A 15,625-nucleotide genomic window follows, 5' to 3' on the forward strand; every position below is an offset into this window, starting at 1 on the left:
TGCATCTTACTACAATACTTTATTTCACACAGGAAAACATCAAGCAACATTTAGGCACACCTTAAGGTTTGGGAGCCTCACTTCATTGCACAAGAGAACTGGCAAAACGCAAAGAATGGGCTTGGGTTATGATGTAACTTATTCAAATCCGTTTTTAACATTCGCCTTCAACCCACTTTTCTGCTTCAAAAAACAAACCACGTCCCAAAACATACAAATCAGTTGCTAAATTGCTTCCATGAACCCAAGGTTTACTTCTCAGTGATAAAAAGATGCAAAAGACATAGTGTACATTTCCAAAGTAATCAGTTGACAAAAGATGCTTAAGTACAAAGAATCATCGCCCACAGATTCCAAGCTGATGCTTCTTCATCTCTTGGGACTGACAGGAGAAGCATTTCAGCTACAAAATGCTTTTGCCAAAAGTTTGGGCTTGTCCGGGAGTCGAACCCGGGACCTCTCGCACCCGAAGCGAGAATCATACCACTAGACCAACGAGCCGCACATCTATGACAAGCTTATCGACGTTCCTGTCGCAGTCTCTACATATCATCTGACATCATTTCTTCTTCATTTAATCAATTGAAACACTTTACCTTCATCCACATGCTTGGAATACCCATCATCTAAACACTTTGGCAATGCACAAAATAAATCTCTCTATACAATATATTATTAATTAATTTCCCCTTATGTAATGAACATGCATCGTGCATTTACTTCAATGCAATACAGTATTTCATGAAAGGACAAACTCAAGAAACATTTAGGCACACCTTAAGGCTTGCGAGCCTGATAAAACGCAAAGAATGGACTTGGTTATGATGTAACTTATTCAAATCCGTTTTTAACATTCGCCTTCAACCCACTTTTCTGCTTCAAAAAACAAACCACGTCCCAAGACCTTCAAATCAATTGCTAAATTGCTTCCATGAACGCAAGGTTTACTTCTCAGTGATAAAAAGATGCAAAAGACATAGTGTACACTTCCAAAGTAATCAGTTGACAAAAGATGCTTAAGTACAAAGAGATTCCAAGCTGATGCTTCTTCATCTCTTGGGACTGACAGGAGAAGCATTTCAGCTACAAAATGCTTTTGCCAAAAGTTTGGGCTCGTCCGGGAGTCGAACCCGGGACCTCTCGCACCCGAAGCGAGAATCATACCACTAGACCAACGATCCGCTCTCCAACCTAAACCTCTTCGACGTTCTATCGCAGTCTCAGCATATCATCTGACCTCATTTCTTCTTCATTTAATCAATTGAGACACTTTACCTTCATCTGCATGCTTGGAATACCCATCATCTGAACAGTTTGGTCGTGCTAAAAATCACTCTCTCTGTACATTTCATTATTCATCAGTCGCTCTCTTATGTAAGCAAAGCTACACTATGCATCTTACTACAATACTTTATTTCACACAGGAAAACATCAAGCAACATTTAGGCACACCTTAAGGCTTGGGAGCCTCACTTCATTGCACAAGAGAACTGGCAAAACGCAAAGAATGGGCTTGGGTTATGATGTAACTTATTCAAATCCGTTTTTAACATTCGCCTTCAACCCACTTTTCTGCTTCAAAAAACAAACCACGTCCCAAGACCTTCAAATCAATTGCTAAATTGCTTCCATGAACGCAAGGTTTACTTCTCAGTGATAAAAAGATGCAAAAGACATAGTGTACACTTCCAAAGTAATCAGTTGACAAAAGATGCTTAAGTACAAAGAGATTCCAAGCTGATGCTTCTTCATCTCTTGGGACTGACAGGAGAAGCATTTCAGCTACAAAATGCTTTTGCCAAAAGTTTGGGCTCGTCCGGGAGTCGAACCCGGGACCTCTCGCACCCGAAGCGAGAATCATACCACTAGACCAACGAGCCGCCCTCCAACCTCTAGCTCTTCGACGTTCTATCGCAGTCTCAGCATATCATCTGACCTCATTTCTTCTTCATTTAATCAATTGAAAAACCTTACCTTCATCTGCATGCTTGGAATACCCATCATCTGAACACTTTGGTCGTGCTAAAAATCACTCTCTCTGTACATTTCATTATTCATCAAGTGCTCTCTTATGTAAGCAAAGCTACACTATGCATCTTACTACAATACTTTATTTCACACAGGAAAACATCAAGCAACATTTAGGCACACCTTAAGGTTTGGGAGCCTCACTTCATTGCACAAGAGAACTGGCAAAACGCAAAGAATGGGCTTGGGTTATGATGTAACTTATTCAAATCCGTTTTTAACATTCGCCTTCAACCCACTTTTCTGCTTCAAAAAACAAACCACGTCCCAAAACATACAAATCAGTTGCTAAATTGCTTCCATGAACGCAAGGTTTACTTCTCAGTGATAAAAAGATGCAAAAGACATAGTGTACATTTCCAAAGTAATCAGTTGACAAAAGATGCTTAAGTACAAAGAATCATCGCCCAGAGATTCCAAGCTGATGCTTCTTCATCTCTTGGGACTGACAGGAGAAGCATTTCAGCTACAAAATGCTTTTGCCAAAAGTTTGGGCTTGTCCGGGAGTCGAACCCGGGACCTCTCGCACCCGAAGCGAGAATCATACCACTAGACCAACGAGCCGCACATCTATGACAAGCTTATCGACGTTCCTGTCGCAGTCTCTACATATCATCTGACATCATTTCTTCTTCATTTAATCAATTGAAACACTTTACCTTCATCCACATGCTTGGAATACCCATCATCTAAACACTTTGGCAATGCCCAAAATAAATCTCTCTATACAATATATTATTAATTAATTTCCCCTTATGTAATGAACATGCATCGTGCATTTACTTCAATGCAATACAGTATTTCATGAAAGGACAAACTCAAGAAACATTTAGGCACACCTTAAGGCTTGCGAGCCTGATAAAACGCAAAGAATGGACTTGGTTATGATGTAACTTATTCAAATCCGTTTTTAACATTCGCCTTCAACCCACTTTTCTGCTTCAAAAAACAAACCACGTCCCAAGACCTTCAAATCAATTGCTAAATTGCTTCCATGAACGCAAGGTTTACTTCTCAGTGATAAAAAGATGCAAAAGACATAGTGTACACTTCCAAAGTAATCAGTTGACAAAAGATGCTTAAGTACAAAGAGATTCCAAGCTGATGCTTCTTCATCTCTTGGGACTGACAGGAGAAGCATTTCAGCTACAAAATGCTTTTGCCAAAAGTTTGGGCTCGTCCGGGAGTCGAACCCGGGACCTCTCGCACCCGAAGCGAGAATCATACCACTAGACCAACGAGCCGCTCTCCAACCTAAACCTCTTCGACGTTCTATCGCAGTCTCAGCATATCATCTGACCTCATTTCTTCTTCATTTAATCAATTGAGACACTTTACCTTCATCTGCATGCTTGGAATACCCATCATCTGAACACTTTGGTCGTGCTAAAAATCACTCTCTCTGTACATTTCATTATTCATCAGTCGCTCTCTTATGTAAGCAAAGCTACACTATGCATCTTACTACAATACTTTATTTCACACAGGAAAACATCAAGCAACATTTAGGCACACCTTAAGGCTTGGGAGCCTCACTTCATTGCACAAGAGAACTGGCAAAACGCAAAGAATGGGCTTGGGTTATGATGTAACTTATTCAAATCCGTTTTTAACATTCGCCTTCAACCCACTTTTCTGCTTCAAAAAACAAACCACGTCCCAAGACCTTCAAATCAATTGCTAAATTGCTTCCATGAACGCAAGGTTTACTTCTCAGTGATAAAAAGATGCAAAAGACATAGTGTACACTTCCAAAGTAATCAGTTGACAAAAGATGCTTAAGTACAAAGAGATTCCAAGCTGATGCTTCTTCATCTCTTGGGACTGACAGGAGAAGCATTTCAGCTACAAAATGCTTTTGCCAAAAGTTTGGGCTCGTCCGGGAGTCGAACCCGGGACCTCTCGCACCCGAAGCGAGAATCATACCACTAGACCAACGAGCCGCCCTCCAACCTCTAGCTCTTCGACGTTCTATCGCAGTCTCAGCATATCATCTGACCTCATTTCTTCTTCATTTAATCAATTGAAAAACCTTACCTTCATCTGCATGCTTGGAATACCCATCATCTGAACACTTTGGTCGTGCTAAAAATCACTCTCTCTGTACATTTCATTATTCATCAAGTGCTCTCTTATGTAAGCAAAGCTACACTATGCATCTTACTACAATACTTTATTTCACACAGGAAAACATCAAGCAACATTTAGGCACACCTTAAGGTTTGGGAGCCTCACTTCATTGCACAAGAGAACTGGCAAAACGCAAAGAATGGGCTTGGGTTATGATGTAACTTATTCAAATCCGTTTTTAACATTCGCCTTCAACCCACTTTTCTGCTTCAAAAAACAAACCACGTCCCAAAACATACAAATCAGTTGCTAAATTGCTTCCATGAACGCAAGGTTTACTTCTCAGTGATAAAAAGATGCAAAAGACATAGTGTACATTTCCAAAGTAATCAGTTGACAAAAGATGCTTAAGTACAAAGAATCATCGCCCAGAGATTCCAAGCTGATGCTTCTTCATCTCTTGGGACTGACAGGAGAAGCATTTCAGCTACAAAATGCTTTTGCCAAAAGTTTGGGCTTGTCCGGGAGTCGAACCCGGGACCTCTCGCACCCGAAGCGAGAATCATACCACTAGACCAACGAGCCGCACATCTATGACAAGCTTATCGACGTTCCTGTCGCAGTCTCTACATATCATCTGACATCATTTCTTCTTCATTTAATCAATTGAAACACTTTACCTTCATCCACATGCTTGGAATACCCATCATCTAAACACTTTGGCAATGCACAAAATAAATCTCTCTATACAATATATTATTAATTAATTTCCCCTTATGTAATGAACATGCATCGTGCATTTACTTCAATGCAATACAGTATTTCATGAAAGGACAAACTCAAGAAACATTTAGGCACACCTTAAGGCTTGCGAGCCTGATAAAACGCAAAGAATGGACTTGGTTATGATGTAACTTATTCAAATCCGTTTTTAACATTCGCCTTCAACCCACTTTTCTGCTTCAAAAAACAAACCACGTCCCAAGACCTTCAAATCAATTGCTAAATTGCTTCCATGAACGCAAGGTTTACTTCTCAGTGATAAAAAGATGCAAAAGACATAGTGTACATTTCCAAAGTAATCAGTTGACAAAAGATGCTTAAGTACAAAGAGATTCCAAGCTGATGCTTCTTCATCTCTTGGGACTGACAGGAGAAGCATTTCAGCTACAAAAGCTTTTGCCAAAAGTTTGGGCTCGTCCGGGAGTCGAACCCGGGACCTCTCGCACCCGAAGCGAGAATCATACCACTAGACCAACGAGCCGCTCTCCAACCTAAACCTCTTCGACGTTCTATCGCAGTCTCAGCATATCATCTGACCTCATTTCTTCTTCATTTAATCAATTGAGACACTTTACCTTCATCTGCATGCTTGGAATACCCATCATCTGAACACTTTGGTCGTGCTAAAAATCACTCTCTCTGTACATTTCATTATTCATCAGTCGCTCTCTTATGTAAGCAAAGCTACACTATGCATCTTACTACAATACTTTATTTCACACAGGAAAACATCAAGCAACATTTAGGCACACCTTAAGGCTTGGGAGCCTCACTTCATTGCACAAGAGAACTGGCAAAACGCAAAGAATGGGCTTGGGTTATGATGTAACTTATTCAAATCCGTTTTTAACATTCGCCTTCAACCCACTTTTCTGCTTCAAAAAACAAACCACGTCCCAAGACCTTCAAATCAATTGCTAAATTGCTTCCATGAACGCAAGGTTTACTTCTCAGTGATAAAAAGATGCAAAAGACATAGTGTACACTTCCAAAGTAATCAGTTGACAAAAGATGCTTAAGTACAAAGAGATTCCAAGCTGATGCTTCTTCATCTCTTGGGACTGACAGGAGAAGCATTTCAGCTACAAAATGCTTTTGCCAAAAGTTTGGGCTCGTCCGGGAGTCGAACCCGGGACCTCTCGCACCCGAAGCGAGAATCATACCACTAGACCAACGAGCCGCCCTCCAACCTCTAGCTCTTCGACGTTCTATCGCAGTCTCAGCATATCATCTGACCTCATTTCTTCTTCATTTAATCAATTGAAAAACCTTACCTTCATCTGCATGCTTGGAATACCCATCATCTGAACACTTTGGTCGTGCTAAAAATCACTCTCTCTGTACATTTCATTATTCATCAAGTGCTCTCTTATGTAAGCAAAGCTACACTATGCATCTTACTACAATACTTTATTTCACACAGGAAAACATCAAGCAACATTTAGGCACACCTTAAGGTTTGGGAGCCTCACTTCATTGCACAAGAGAACTGGCAAAACGCAAAGAATGGGCTTGGGTTATGATGTAACTTATTCAAATCCGTTTTTAACATTCGCCTTCAACCCACTTTTCTGCTTCAAAAAACAAACCACGTCCCAAAACATACAAATCAGTTGCTAAATTGCTTCCATGAACGCAAGGTTTACTTCTCAGTGATAAAAAGATGCAAAAGACATAGTGTACATTTCCAAAGTAATCAGTTGACAAAAGATGCTTAAGTACAAAGAATCATCGCCCAGAGATTCCAAGCTGATGCTTCTTCATCTCTTGGGACTGACAGGAGAAGCATTTCAGCTACAAAATGCTTTTGCCAAAAGTTTGGGCTTGTCCGGGAGTCGAACCCGGGACCTCTCGCACCCGAAGCGAGAATCATACCACTAGACCAACGAGCCGCACATCTATGACAAGCTTATCGACGTTCCTGTCGCAGTCTCTACATATCATCTGACATCATTTCTTCTTCATTTAATCAATTGAAACACTTTACCTTCATCCACATGCTTGGAATACCCATCATCTAAACACTTTGGCAATGCACAAAATAAATCTCTCTATACAATATATTATTAATTAATTTCCCCTTATGTAATGAACATGCATCGTGCATTTACTTCAATGCAATACAGTATTTCATGAAAGGACAAACTCAAGAAACATTTAGGCACACCTTAAGGCTTGCGAGCCTGATAAAACGCAAAGAATGGACTTGGTTATGATGTAACTTATTCAAATCCGTTTTTAACATTCGCCTTCAACCCACTTTTCTGCTTCAAAAAACAAACCACGTCCCAAGACCTTCAAATCAATTGCTAAATTGCTTCCATGAACGCAAGGTTTACTTCTCAGTGATAAAAAGATGCAAAAGACATAGTGTACATTTCCAAAGTAATCAGTTGACAAAAGATGCTTAAGTACAAAGAGATTCCAAGCTGATGCTTCTTCATCTCTTGGGACTGACAGGAGAAGCATTTCAGCTACAAAAGCTTTTGCCAAAAGTTTGGGCTCGTCCGGGAGTCGAACCCGGGACCTCTCGCACCCGAAGCGAGAATCATACCACTAGACCAACGAGCCGCCCTCCAACCTAAACCTCTTCGACGTTCTATCGCAGTCTCAGCATATCATCTGACCTCATTTCTTCTTCATTTAATCAATTGAGACACTTTACCTTCATCTGCATGCTTGGAATACCCATCATCTGAACACTTTGGTCGTGCTAAAAATCACTCTCTCTGTACATTTCATTATTCATCAGTCGCTCTCTTATGTAAGCAAAGCTACACTATGCATCTTACTACAATACTTTATTTCACACAGGAAAACATCAAGCAACATTTAGGCACACCTTAAGGCTTGGGAGCCTCACTTCATTGCACAAGAGAACTGGCAAAACGCAAAGAATGGGCTTGGGTTATGATGTAACTTATTCAAATCCGTTTTTAACATTCGCCTTCAACCCACTTTTCTGCTTCAAAAAACAAACCACGTCCCAAGACCTTCAAATCAATTGCTAAATTGCTTCCATGAACGCAAGGTTTACTTCTCAGTGATAAAAAGATGCAAAAGACATAGTGTACACTTCCAAAGTAATCAGTTGACAAAAGATGCTTAAGTACAAAGAGATTCCAAGCTGATGCTTCTTCATCTCTTGGGACTGACAGGAGAAGCATTTCAGCATTTTTTGCCAAAAGTTTGGGCTCGTCCGGGAGTCGAACCCGGGACCTCTCGCACCCGAAGCGAGAATCATACCACTAGACCAACGAGCCGCCCTCCAACCTCAAGCTCTTCGACGTTCTATCGCAGTCTCAGCATATCATCTGACCTCATTTCTTCTTCATTTAATCAATTGAAAAACCTTACCTTCATCTGCATGCTTGGAATACCCATCATCTGAACACTTTGGTCGTGCTAAAAATCACTCTCTCTGTACATTTCATTATTCATCAAGTGCTCTCTTATGTAAGCAAAGCTACACTATGCATCTTACTACAATACTTTATTTCACACAGGAAAACATCAAGCAACATTTAGGCACACCTTAAGGTTTGGGAGCCTCACTTCATTGCACAAGAGAACTGGCAAAACGCAAAGAATGGGCTTGGGTTATGATGTAACTTATTCAAATCCGTTTTTAACATTCGCCTTCAACCCACTTTTCTGCTTCAAAAAACAAACCACGTCCCAAAACATACAAATCAGTTGCTAAATTGCTTCCATGAACGCAAGGTTTACTTCTCAGTGATAAAAAGATGCAAAAGACATAGTGTACATTTCCAAAGTAATCAGTTGACAAAAGATGCTTAAGTACAAAGAATCATCGCCCACAGATTCCAAGCTGATGCTTCTTCATCTCTTGGGACTGACAGGAGAAGCATTTCAGCTACAAAATGCTTTTGCCAAAAGTTTGGGCTCGTCCGGGAGTCGAACCCGGGACCTCTCGCACCCGAAGCGAGAATCATACCACTAGACCAACGAGCCGCACATCTATGACAAGCTTATCGACGTTCCTGTCGCAGTCTCTACATATCATCTGACATCATTTCTTCTTCATTTAATCAATTGAAACACTTTACCTTCATCCACATGCTTGGAATACCCATCATCTAAACACTTTGGCAATGCCCAAAATAAATCTCTCTATACAATATATTATTAATTAATTTCCCCTTATGTAATGAACATGCATCGTGCATTTACTTCAATGCAATAAAGTATTTCATGAAAGGACAAACTCAAGAAACATTTAGGCACATCTTAAGGCTTGCGAGCCTGATAAAACGCAAAGAATGGACTTGGTTATGATGTAACTTATTCAAATCCGTTTTTAACATTCGCCTTCAACCCACTTTTCTGCTTCAAAAAACAAACCACGTCCCAAGACCTTCAAATCAATTGCTAAATTGCTTCCATGAACGCAAGGTTTACTTCTCAGTGACAAAAAGATGCAAAAGACATAGTGTACATTTCCAAAGTAATCAGTTGACAAAAGATGCTTAAGTACAAAGAGATTCCAAGCTGATGCTTCTTCATCTCTTGGGACTGACAGGAGATGCATTTCAGCTACAAAATACTTTTGCCAAAAGTTTGGGCTCGTCCGGGAGTCGAACCCGGGACCTCTCGCACCCGAAGCGAGAATCATACCACTAGACCAACGAGCCGCTCTCCAACTGCAAGCTCTTCGACATTCTATCGCAGTCTCAGCATATCATCTGACCTCATTTCTTCTTCATTTAATCAATTGAAACACTTTACCTTCATCTGCATGCTTGGAATACCCATCATCTGAACACTTTGGTCGTGCTAAAAATCACTCTCTCTGTACATTTCATTATTCATCAATCGCTCTCTTATGTAAGCAAAGCTACACTATGCATCTTACTACAATACTTTATTTCACAGAGGAAAACATCAAGCAACATTTAGGCACACCTTAAGGCTTGGGAGCCTCACTTCATTGCACAAGAGAACTGGCAAAACGCAAAGAATGGGCTTGGGTTATGATGTAACTTATTCAAATCCGTTTTTAACATTCGCCTTCAACCCACTTTTCTGCTTCAAAAAACAAACCACGTCCCAAGACCTTCAAATCAATTGCTAAGTTGTTTCCATGAACGCAAGGTTTACCTCTCAGTGATAAAAAGATGCAAAAGACATAGTGTACATTTCCAAAGTAATCAGTTGACAAACGATGCTTAAGTACAAAGAATCATCGCCCACAGATTCCAAGCTGATGCTTCTTCATCTCTTGGGACTGACAGGAGATGCATTTCAGCTACAAAATACTTTTGCCAAAAGTTTGGGCTCGTCCGGGAGTCGAACCCGGGACCTCTCGCACCCGAAGCGAGAATCATACCACTAGACCAACGAGCCGCTCTCCAACTGCAAGCACTTCGACATTCTATCGCAGTCTCAGCATATCATCTGACCTCATTTCTTCTTCATTTAATCAATTGAAACACTTTACCTTCATCCGCATGCTTGGAATACCCACCATCTGAACACTTTGGTCGTGCTAAAAATCAATCACTCTGTACATTTCATTATTCATCAAGCGCTCTCTTATGTAAGCAAAGCTACACTATGCATCTTACTACAATACTTTATTTAACAGAGGAAAACATCAAGCAACATTTAGGCACACCTTAAGGCCTGGGAGCCTCACTTCATTGCACAAGAGAACTGGCAAAACGCAAAGAATGGGCTTGGGTTATGATGTAACTTAATTTTAACATTCGCCTTCAACTCACTTTTCTGCTTCAAAAAGGAAACCACATTCCCAAGGACGACAAGTCAATTGATAAATTGTTTCGATGAACGTACGGTTTACTTCTCAGTGTTAAACAAATATAAAAGACATTTATATAGTGTACATTTCTACTGTAATCGGTTGGCAAAGGATGCTTTAAGACAAACAAGCATCGTCGAGAGATTCCAAGCTGATGCTTCTTCATCTCTTGGGACTGACAGGAGAAGCATTTCAGCTACAAAATACTTTTGCCAAAAGTTTGGGCTCGTCCGGGAGTCGAACCCGGGACCTCTCGCACCCGAAGCGAGAATCATACCACTAGACCAACGAGCCGCACATCTATGACAAGCTTATCGACGTTCCTGTCGCAGTCTCTACATATCATCTGACCTCATTTCTTCTTCATTTAATCAATTGAAACACTTTACCTTCATCCACATGCTTGGCATACCCATCATCTAAACACTTTGACAATGCTCAAAATAAATCTCTCTATACAATATATTATTAATTAATTTCCCCTTATGTAATGAACATGCATCGTGCATTTACTTCAATGCAATACAGTATTTCATGAAAGGACAAACTCAAGAAACATTTAGGCACATCTTAAGGCTTGCGAGCCTGATAAAACGCAAAGAATGGACTTGGTTATGATGTAACTTATTCAAATCCGTTTTTACCATTCGCCTTCAACCCACTTTTCTGCTTCAAAAAACAAACCACGTCCCAAGACCTTCAAATCAATTGCTAAGTTGTTTCCATGAACGCAAGGTTTACCTCTCAGTGATAAAAAGATGCAAAAGACATAGTGTACATTTCCAAAGTAATCAGTTGACAAACGATGCTTAAGTACAAAGAATCATCGCCCACAGATTCCAAGCTGATGCTTCTTCATCTCTTGGGACTGACAGGAGATGCATTTCAGCTACAAAATGCTTTTGCCAAAAGTCTGGGCTCGTCCGGGAGTCGAACCCGGGACCTCTCGCACCCGAAGCGAGAATCATACCACTAGACCAACGAGCCGCTCTCCAACTGCAAGCTCTTCGACATTCTATCGCAGTCTCAGCATATCATCTGACCTCATTTCTTCTTCATTTAATCAATTGAAACACTTTACCTTCATCCGCATGCTTGGAATACCCACCATCTGAACACTTTGGTCGTGCTAAAAATCAATCACTCTGTACATTTCATTATTCATCAAGCGCTCTCTTATGTAAGCAAAGCTACACTATGCATCTTACTACAATACTTTATTTCACAGAGGAAAACATCAAGCAACATTTAGGCACACCTTAAGGCTTGGGAGCCTCACTTCATTGCACAAGAGAACTGGCAAAACGCAAAGAATGGGCTTGGGTTATGATGTAACTTAATTTTAACATTCGCCTTCAACTCACTTTTCTGCTTCAAAAAGGAAACCACATTCCCAAGGACGACAAGTCAATTGATAAATTGTTTCGATGAACGTACGGTTTACTTCTCAGTGTTAAACAAATATAAAAGACATTTATATAGTGTACATTTCTACTGTAATCGGTTGGCAAAGGATGCTTTAAGACAAACAAGCATCGTCGAGAGATTCCAAGCTGATGCTTCTTCATCTCTTGGGACTGACAGGAGAAGCATTTCAGCTACAAAATACTTTTGCCAAAAGTTTGGGCTCGTCCGGGAGTCGAACCCGGGACCTCTCGCACCCGAAGCGAGAATCATACCACTAGACCAACGAGCCGCACATCTATGACAAGCTTATCGACGTTCCTGTCGCAGTCTCTACATATCATCTGACCTCATTTCTTCTTCATTTAATCAATTGAAACACTTTACCTTCATCCACATGCTTGGCATACCCATCATCTAAACACTTTGACAATGCTCAAAATAAATCTCTCTATACAATATATTATTAATTAATTTCCCCTTATGTAATGAACATGCATCGTGCATTTACTTCAATGCAATACAGTATTTCATGAAAGGACAAACTCAAGAAACATTTAGGCACATCTTAAGGCTTGCGAGCCTGATAAAACGCAAAGAATGGACTTGGTTATGATGTAACTTATTCAAATCCGTTTTTAACATTCGCCTTCAACCCACTTTTCTGCTTCAAAAAACAAACCACGTCCCAAGACCTTCAAATCAATTGCTAAATTGCTTCCATGAACGCAAGGTTTACTTCTCAGTGACAAAAAGATGCAAAAGACATAGTGTACATTTCCAAAGTAATCAGTTGACAAAAGATGCTTAAGTACAAAGAGATTCCAAGCTGATGCTTCTTCATCTCTTGGGACTGACAGGAGATGCATTTCAGCTACAAAATACTTTTGCCAAAAGTTTGGGCTCGTCCGGGAGTCGAACCCGGGACCTCTCGCACCCGAAGCGAGAATCATACCACTAGACCAACGAGCCGCTCTCCAACTGCAAGCTCTTCGACATTCTATCGCAGTCTCAGCATATCATCTGACCTCATTTCTTCTTCATTTAATCAATTGAAACACTTTACCTTCATCTGCATGCTTGGAATACCCATCATCTGAACACTTTGGTCGTGCTAAAAATCACTCTCTCTGTACATTTCATTATTCATCAATCGCTCTCTTATGTAAGCAAAGCTACACTATGCATCTTACTACAATACTTTATTTCACAGAGGAAAACATCAAGCAACATTTAGGCACACCTTAAGGCTTGGGAGCCTCACTTCATTGCACAAGAGAACTGGCAAAACGCAAAGAATGGGCTTGGGTTATGATGTAACTTATTCAAATCCGTTTTTAACATTCGCCTTCAACCCACTTTTCTGCTTCAAAAAACAAACCACGTCCCAAGACCTTCAAATCAATTGCTAAGTTGTTTCCATGAACGCAAGGTTTACCTCTCAGTGATAAAAAGATGCAAAAGACATAGTGTACATTTCCAAAGTAATCAGTTGACAAACGATGCTTAAGTACAAAGAATCATCGCCCACAGATTCCAAGCTGATGCTTCTTCATCTCTTGGGACTGACAGGAGATGCATTTCAGCTACAACATGCTTTTGCCAAAAGTCTGGGCTCGTCCGGGAGTCGAACCCGGGACCTCTCGCACCCGAAGCGAGAATCATACCACTAGACCAACGAGCCGCTCTCCAACTGCAAGCTCTTCGACATTCTATCGCAGTCTCAGCATATCATCTGACCTCATTTCTTCTTCATTTAATCAATTGAAACACTTTACCTTCATCTGCATGCTTGGAATACCCACCATCTGAACACTTTGGTCGTGCTAAAAATCAATCACTCTGTACATTTCATTATTCATCAAGCGCTCTCTTATGTAAGCAAAGCTACACTATGCATCTTACTACAATACTTTATTTAACAGAGGAAAACATCAAGCAACATTTAGGCACACCTTAAGGCCTGGGAGCCTCACTTCATTGCACAAGAGAACTGGCAAAACGCAAAGAATGGGCTTGGGTTATGATGTAACTTAATTTTAACATTCGCCTTCAACTCACTTTTCTGCTTCAAAAAGGAAACCACATTCCCAAGGACGACAAGTCAATTGATAAATTGTTTCGATGAACGTACGGTTTACTTCTCAGTGTTAAACAAATATAAAAGACATTTATATAGTGTACATTTCTACTGTAATCGGTTGGCAAAGGATGCTTTAAGACAAACAAGCATCGTCGAGAGATTCCAAGCTGATGCTTCTTCATCTCTTGGGACTGACAGGAGAAGCATTTCAGCTACAAAATACTTTTGCCAAAAGTTTGGGCTCGTCCGGGAGTCGAACCCGGGACCTCTCGCACCCGAAGCGAGAATCATATCACTAGACCAACGAGCCGCACATCTATGACAAGCTTATCGACGTTCCTGTCGCAGTCTCTACATATCATCTGACCTCATTTCTTCTTCATTTAATCAATTGAAACACTTTACCTTCATCCACATGCTTGGAATACCCATCATCTAAACACTTTGACAATGCTCAAAATAAATCTCTCTATACAATATATTATTAATTAATTTCCCCTTATGTAATGAACATGCATCGTGCATTTACTTCAATGCAATACAGTATTTCATGAAAGGACAAACTCAAGAAACATTTAGGCACATCTTAAGGCTTGCGAGCCTGATAAAACGCAAAGAATGGACTTGGTTATGATGTAACTTATTCAAATCCGTTTTTACCATTCGCCTTCAACCCACTTTTCTGCTTCAAAAAACAAACCACGTCCCAAGACCTTCAAATCAATTGCTAAATTGCTTCCATGAACGCAAGGTTTACTTCTCAGTGACAAAAAGATGCAAAAGACATAGTGTACATTTCCAAAGTAATCAGTTGACAAAAGATGCTTAAGTACAAAGAGATTCCAAGCTGATGCTTCTTCATCTCTTGGGACTGACAGGAGATGCATTTCAGCTACAAAATACTTTTGCCAAAAGTTTGGGCTCGTCCGGGAGTCGAACCCGGGACCTCTCGCACCCGAAGCGAGAATCATACCACTAGACCAACGAGCCGCTCTCCAACTGCAAGCTCTTCGACATTCTATCGCAGTCTCAGCATATCATCTGACCTCATTTCTTCTTCATTTAATCAATTGAAACACTTTACCTTCATCCGCATGCTTGGAATACCCATCATCTGAACACTTTGGTCGTGCTAAAAATCACTCTCTCTGTACATTTCATTATTCATCAATCGCTCTCTTATGTAAGCAAAGCTACACTATGCATCTTACTACAATACTTTATTTCACAGAGGAAAACATCAAGCAACATTTAGGCACACCTTAAGGCTTGGGAGCCTCACTTCATTGCACAAGAGAACTGGCAAAACGCAAAGAATGGGCTTGGGTTATGATGTAACTTAATTTTAACATTCGCCTTCAACTCACTTTTCTGCTTCAAAAAGGAAACCACATTCCCAAGGACGACAAGTCAATTGATAAATTGTTTCGATGAACGTACGGTTTACTTCTCAGTGTTAAACAAATATAAAAGAC

General features: G+C 40.5%; 22 non-coding genes across 22 annotated transcripts; all 22 read right to left on the reverse strand.

The window, feature by feature from the left end:
- Positions 1–429: 429 nt before the first annotated feature.
- Trnap-cgg (transfer RNA proline (anticodon CGG)) lies at positions 430–501 on the reverse strand. Its single transcript has one exon. It is a non-coding gene; the product is annotated as a tRNA-Pro (tRNA).
- Positions 502–1,109: 608 nt separating this feature from the next.
- On the reverse strand, positions 1,110–1,181 carry Trnap-cgg (transfer RNA proline (anticodon CGG)). Its single transcript has one exon. It is a non-coding gene; the product is annotated as a tRNA-Pro (tRNA).
- Positions 1,182–1,808: 627 nt separating this feature from the next.
- Trnap-cgg (transfer RNA proline (anticodon CGG)) lies at positions 1,809–1,880 on the reverse strand. The gene has a single exon. It is a non-coding gene; the product is annotated as a tRNA-Pro (tRNA).
- A 640-nt stretch (positions 1,881–2,520) lies between these two features.
- On the reverse strand, positions 2,521–2,592 carry Trnap-cgg (transfer RNA proline (anticodon CGG)). Its single transcript has one exon. It is a non-coding gene; the product is annotated as a tRNA-Pro (tRNA).
- A 608-nt stretch (positions 2,593–3,200) lies between these two features.
- Trnap-cgg (transfer RNA proline (anticodon CGG)) lies at positions 3,201–3,272 on the reverse strand. Its single transcript has one exon. It is a non-coding gene; the product is annotated as a tRNA-Pro (tRNA).
- Positions 3,273–3,899: 627 nt separating this feature from the next.
- On the reverse strand, positions 3,900–3,971 carry Trnap-cgg (transfer RNA proline (anticodon CGG)). Its single transcript has one exon. It is a non-coding gene; the product is annotated as a tRNA-Pro (tRNA).
- A 640-nt stretch (positions 3,972–4,611) lies between these two features.
- Positions 4,612–4,683, reverse strand: Trnap-cgg (transfer RNA proline (anticodon CGG)). Its single transcript has one exon. It is a non-coding gene; the product is annotated as a tRNA-Pro (tRNA).
- Positions 4,684–5,290: 607 nt separating this feature from the next.
- Trnap-cgg (transfer RNA proline (anticodon CGG)) lies at positions 5,291–5,362 on the reverse strand. The gene has a single exon. It is a non-coding gene; the product is annotated as a tRNA-Pro (tRNA).
- Positions 5,363–5,989: 627 nt separating this feature from the next.
- Trnap-cgg (transfer RNA proline (anticodon CGG)) lies at positions 5,990–6,061 on the reverse strand. The gene has a single exon. It is a non-coding gene; the product is annotated as a tRNA-Pro (tRNA).
- A 640-nt stretch (positions 6,062–6,701) lies between these two features.
- Trnap-cgg (transfer RNA proline (anticodon CGG)) lies at positions 6,702–6,773 on the reverse strand. Its single transcript has one exon. It is a non-coding gene; the product is annotated as a tRNA-Pro (tRNA).
- Positions 6,774–7,380: 607 nt separating this feature from the next.
- Trnap-cgg (transfer RNA proline (anticodon CGG)) lies at positions 7,381–7,452 on the reverse strand. The gene has a single exon. It is a non-coding gene; the product is annotated as a tRNA-Pro (tRNA).
- A 620-nt stretch (positions 7,453–8,072) lies between these two features.
- On the reverse strand, positions 8,073–8,144 carry Trnap-cgg (transfer RNA proline (anticodon CGG)). Its single transcript has one exon. It is a non-coding gene; the product is annotated as a tRNA-Pro (tRNA).
- A 640-nt stretch (positions 8,145–8,784) lies between these two features.
- Positions 8,785–8,856, reverse strand: Trnap-cgg (transfer RNA proline (anticodon CGG)). Its single transcript has one exon. It is a non-coding gene; the product is annotated as a tRNA-Pro (tRNA).
- A 608-nt stretch (positions 8,857–9,464) lies between these two features.
- On the reverse strand, positions 9,465–9,536 carry Trnap-cgg (transfer RNA proline (anticodon CGG)). The gene has a single exon. It is a non-coding gene; the product is annotated as a tRNA-Pro (tRNA).
- A 640-nt stretch (positions 9,537–10,176) lies between these two features.
- On the reverse strand, positions 10,177–10,248 carry Trnap-cgg (transfer RNA proline (anticodon CGG)). Its single transcript has one exon. It is a non-coding gene; the product is annotated as a tRNA-Pro (tRNA).
- Positions 10,249–10,885: 637 nt separating this feature from the next.
- Positions 10,886–10,957, reverse strand: Trnap-cgg (transfer RNA proline (anticodon CGG)). Its single transcript has one exon. It is a non-coding gene; the product is annotated as a tRNA-Pro (tRNA).
- A 621-nt stretch (positions 10,958–11,578) lies between these two features.
- Positions 11,579–11,650, reverse strand: Trnap-cgg (transfer RNA proline (anticodon CGG)). The gene has a single exon. It is a non-coding gene; the product is annotated as a tRNA-Pro (tRNA).
- A 637-nt stretch (positions 11,651–12,287) lies between these two features.
- Trnap-cgg (transfer RNA proline (anticodon CGG)) lies at positions 12,288–12,359 on the reverse strand. Its single transcript has one exon. It is a non-coding gene; the product is annotated as a tRNA-Pro (tRNA).
- A 608-nt stretch (positions 12,360–12,967) lies between these two features.
- On the reverse strand, positions 12,968–13,039 carry Trnap-cgg (transfer RNA proline (anticodon CGG)). The gene has a single exon. It is a non-coding gene; the product is annotated as a tRNA-Pro (tRNA).
- A 640-nt stretch (positions 13,040–13,679) lies between these two features.
- Trnap-cgg (transfer RNA proline (anticodon CGG)) lies at positions 13,680–13,751 on the reverse strand. Its single transcript has one exon. It is a non-coding gene; the product is annotated as a tRNA-Pro (tRNA).
- Positions 13,752–14,388: 637 nt separating this feature from the next.
- On the reverse strand, positions 14,389–14,460 carry Trnap-cgg (transfer RNA proline (anticodon CGG)). Its single transcript has one exon. It is a non-coding gene; the product is annotated as a tRNA-Pro (tRNA).
- Positions 14,461–15,068: 608 nt separating this feature from the next.
- On the reverse strand, positions 15,069–15,140 carry Trnap-cgg (transfer RNA proline (anticodon CGG)). Its single transcript has one exon. It is a non-coding gene; the product is annotated as a tRNA-Pro (tRNA).
- Between the last annotated feature and the right edge of the window lie 485 nt (positions 15,141–15,625).

This window comes from Haliotis cracherodii, unplaced genomic scaffold, assembly GCF_022045235.1.
Source record: "Haliotis cracherodii isolate W230 unplaced genomic scaffold, xgHalCrac1.p SCAF_20, whole genome shotgun sequence".
NCBI classification, from domain to species: Eukaryota; Metazoa; Mollusca; class Gastropoda; order Lepetellida; family Haliotidae; genus Haliotis; species Haliotis cracherodii.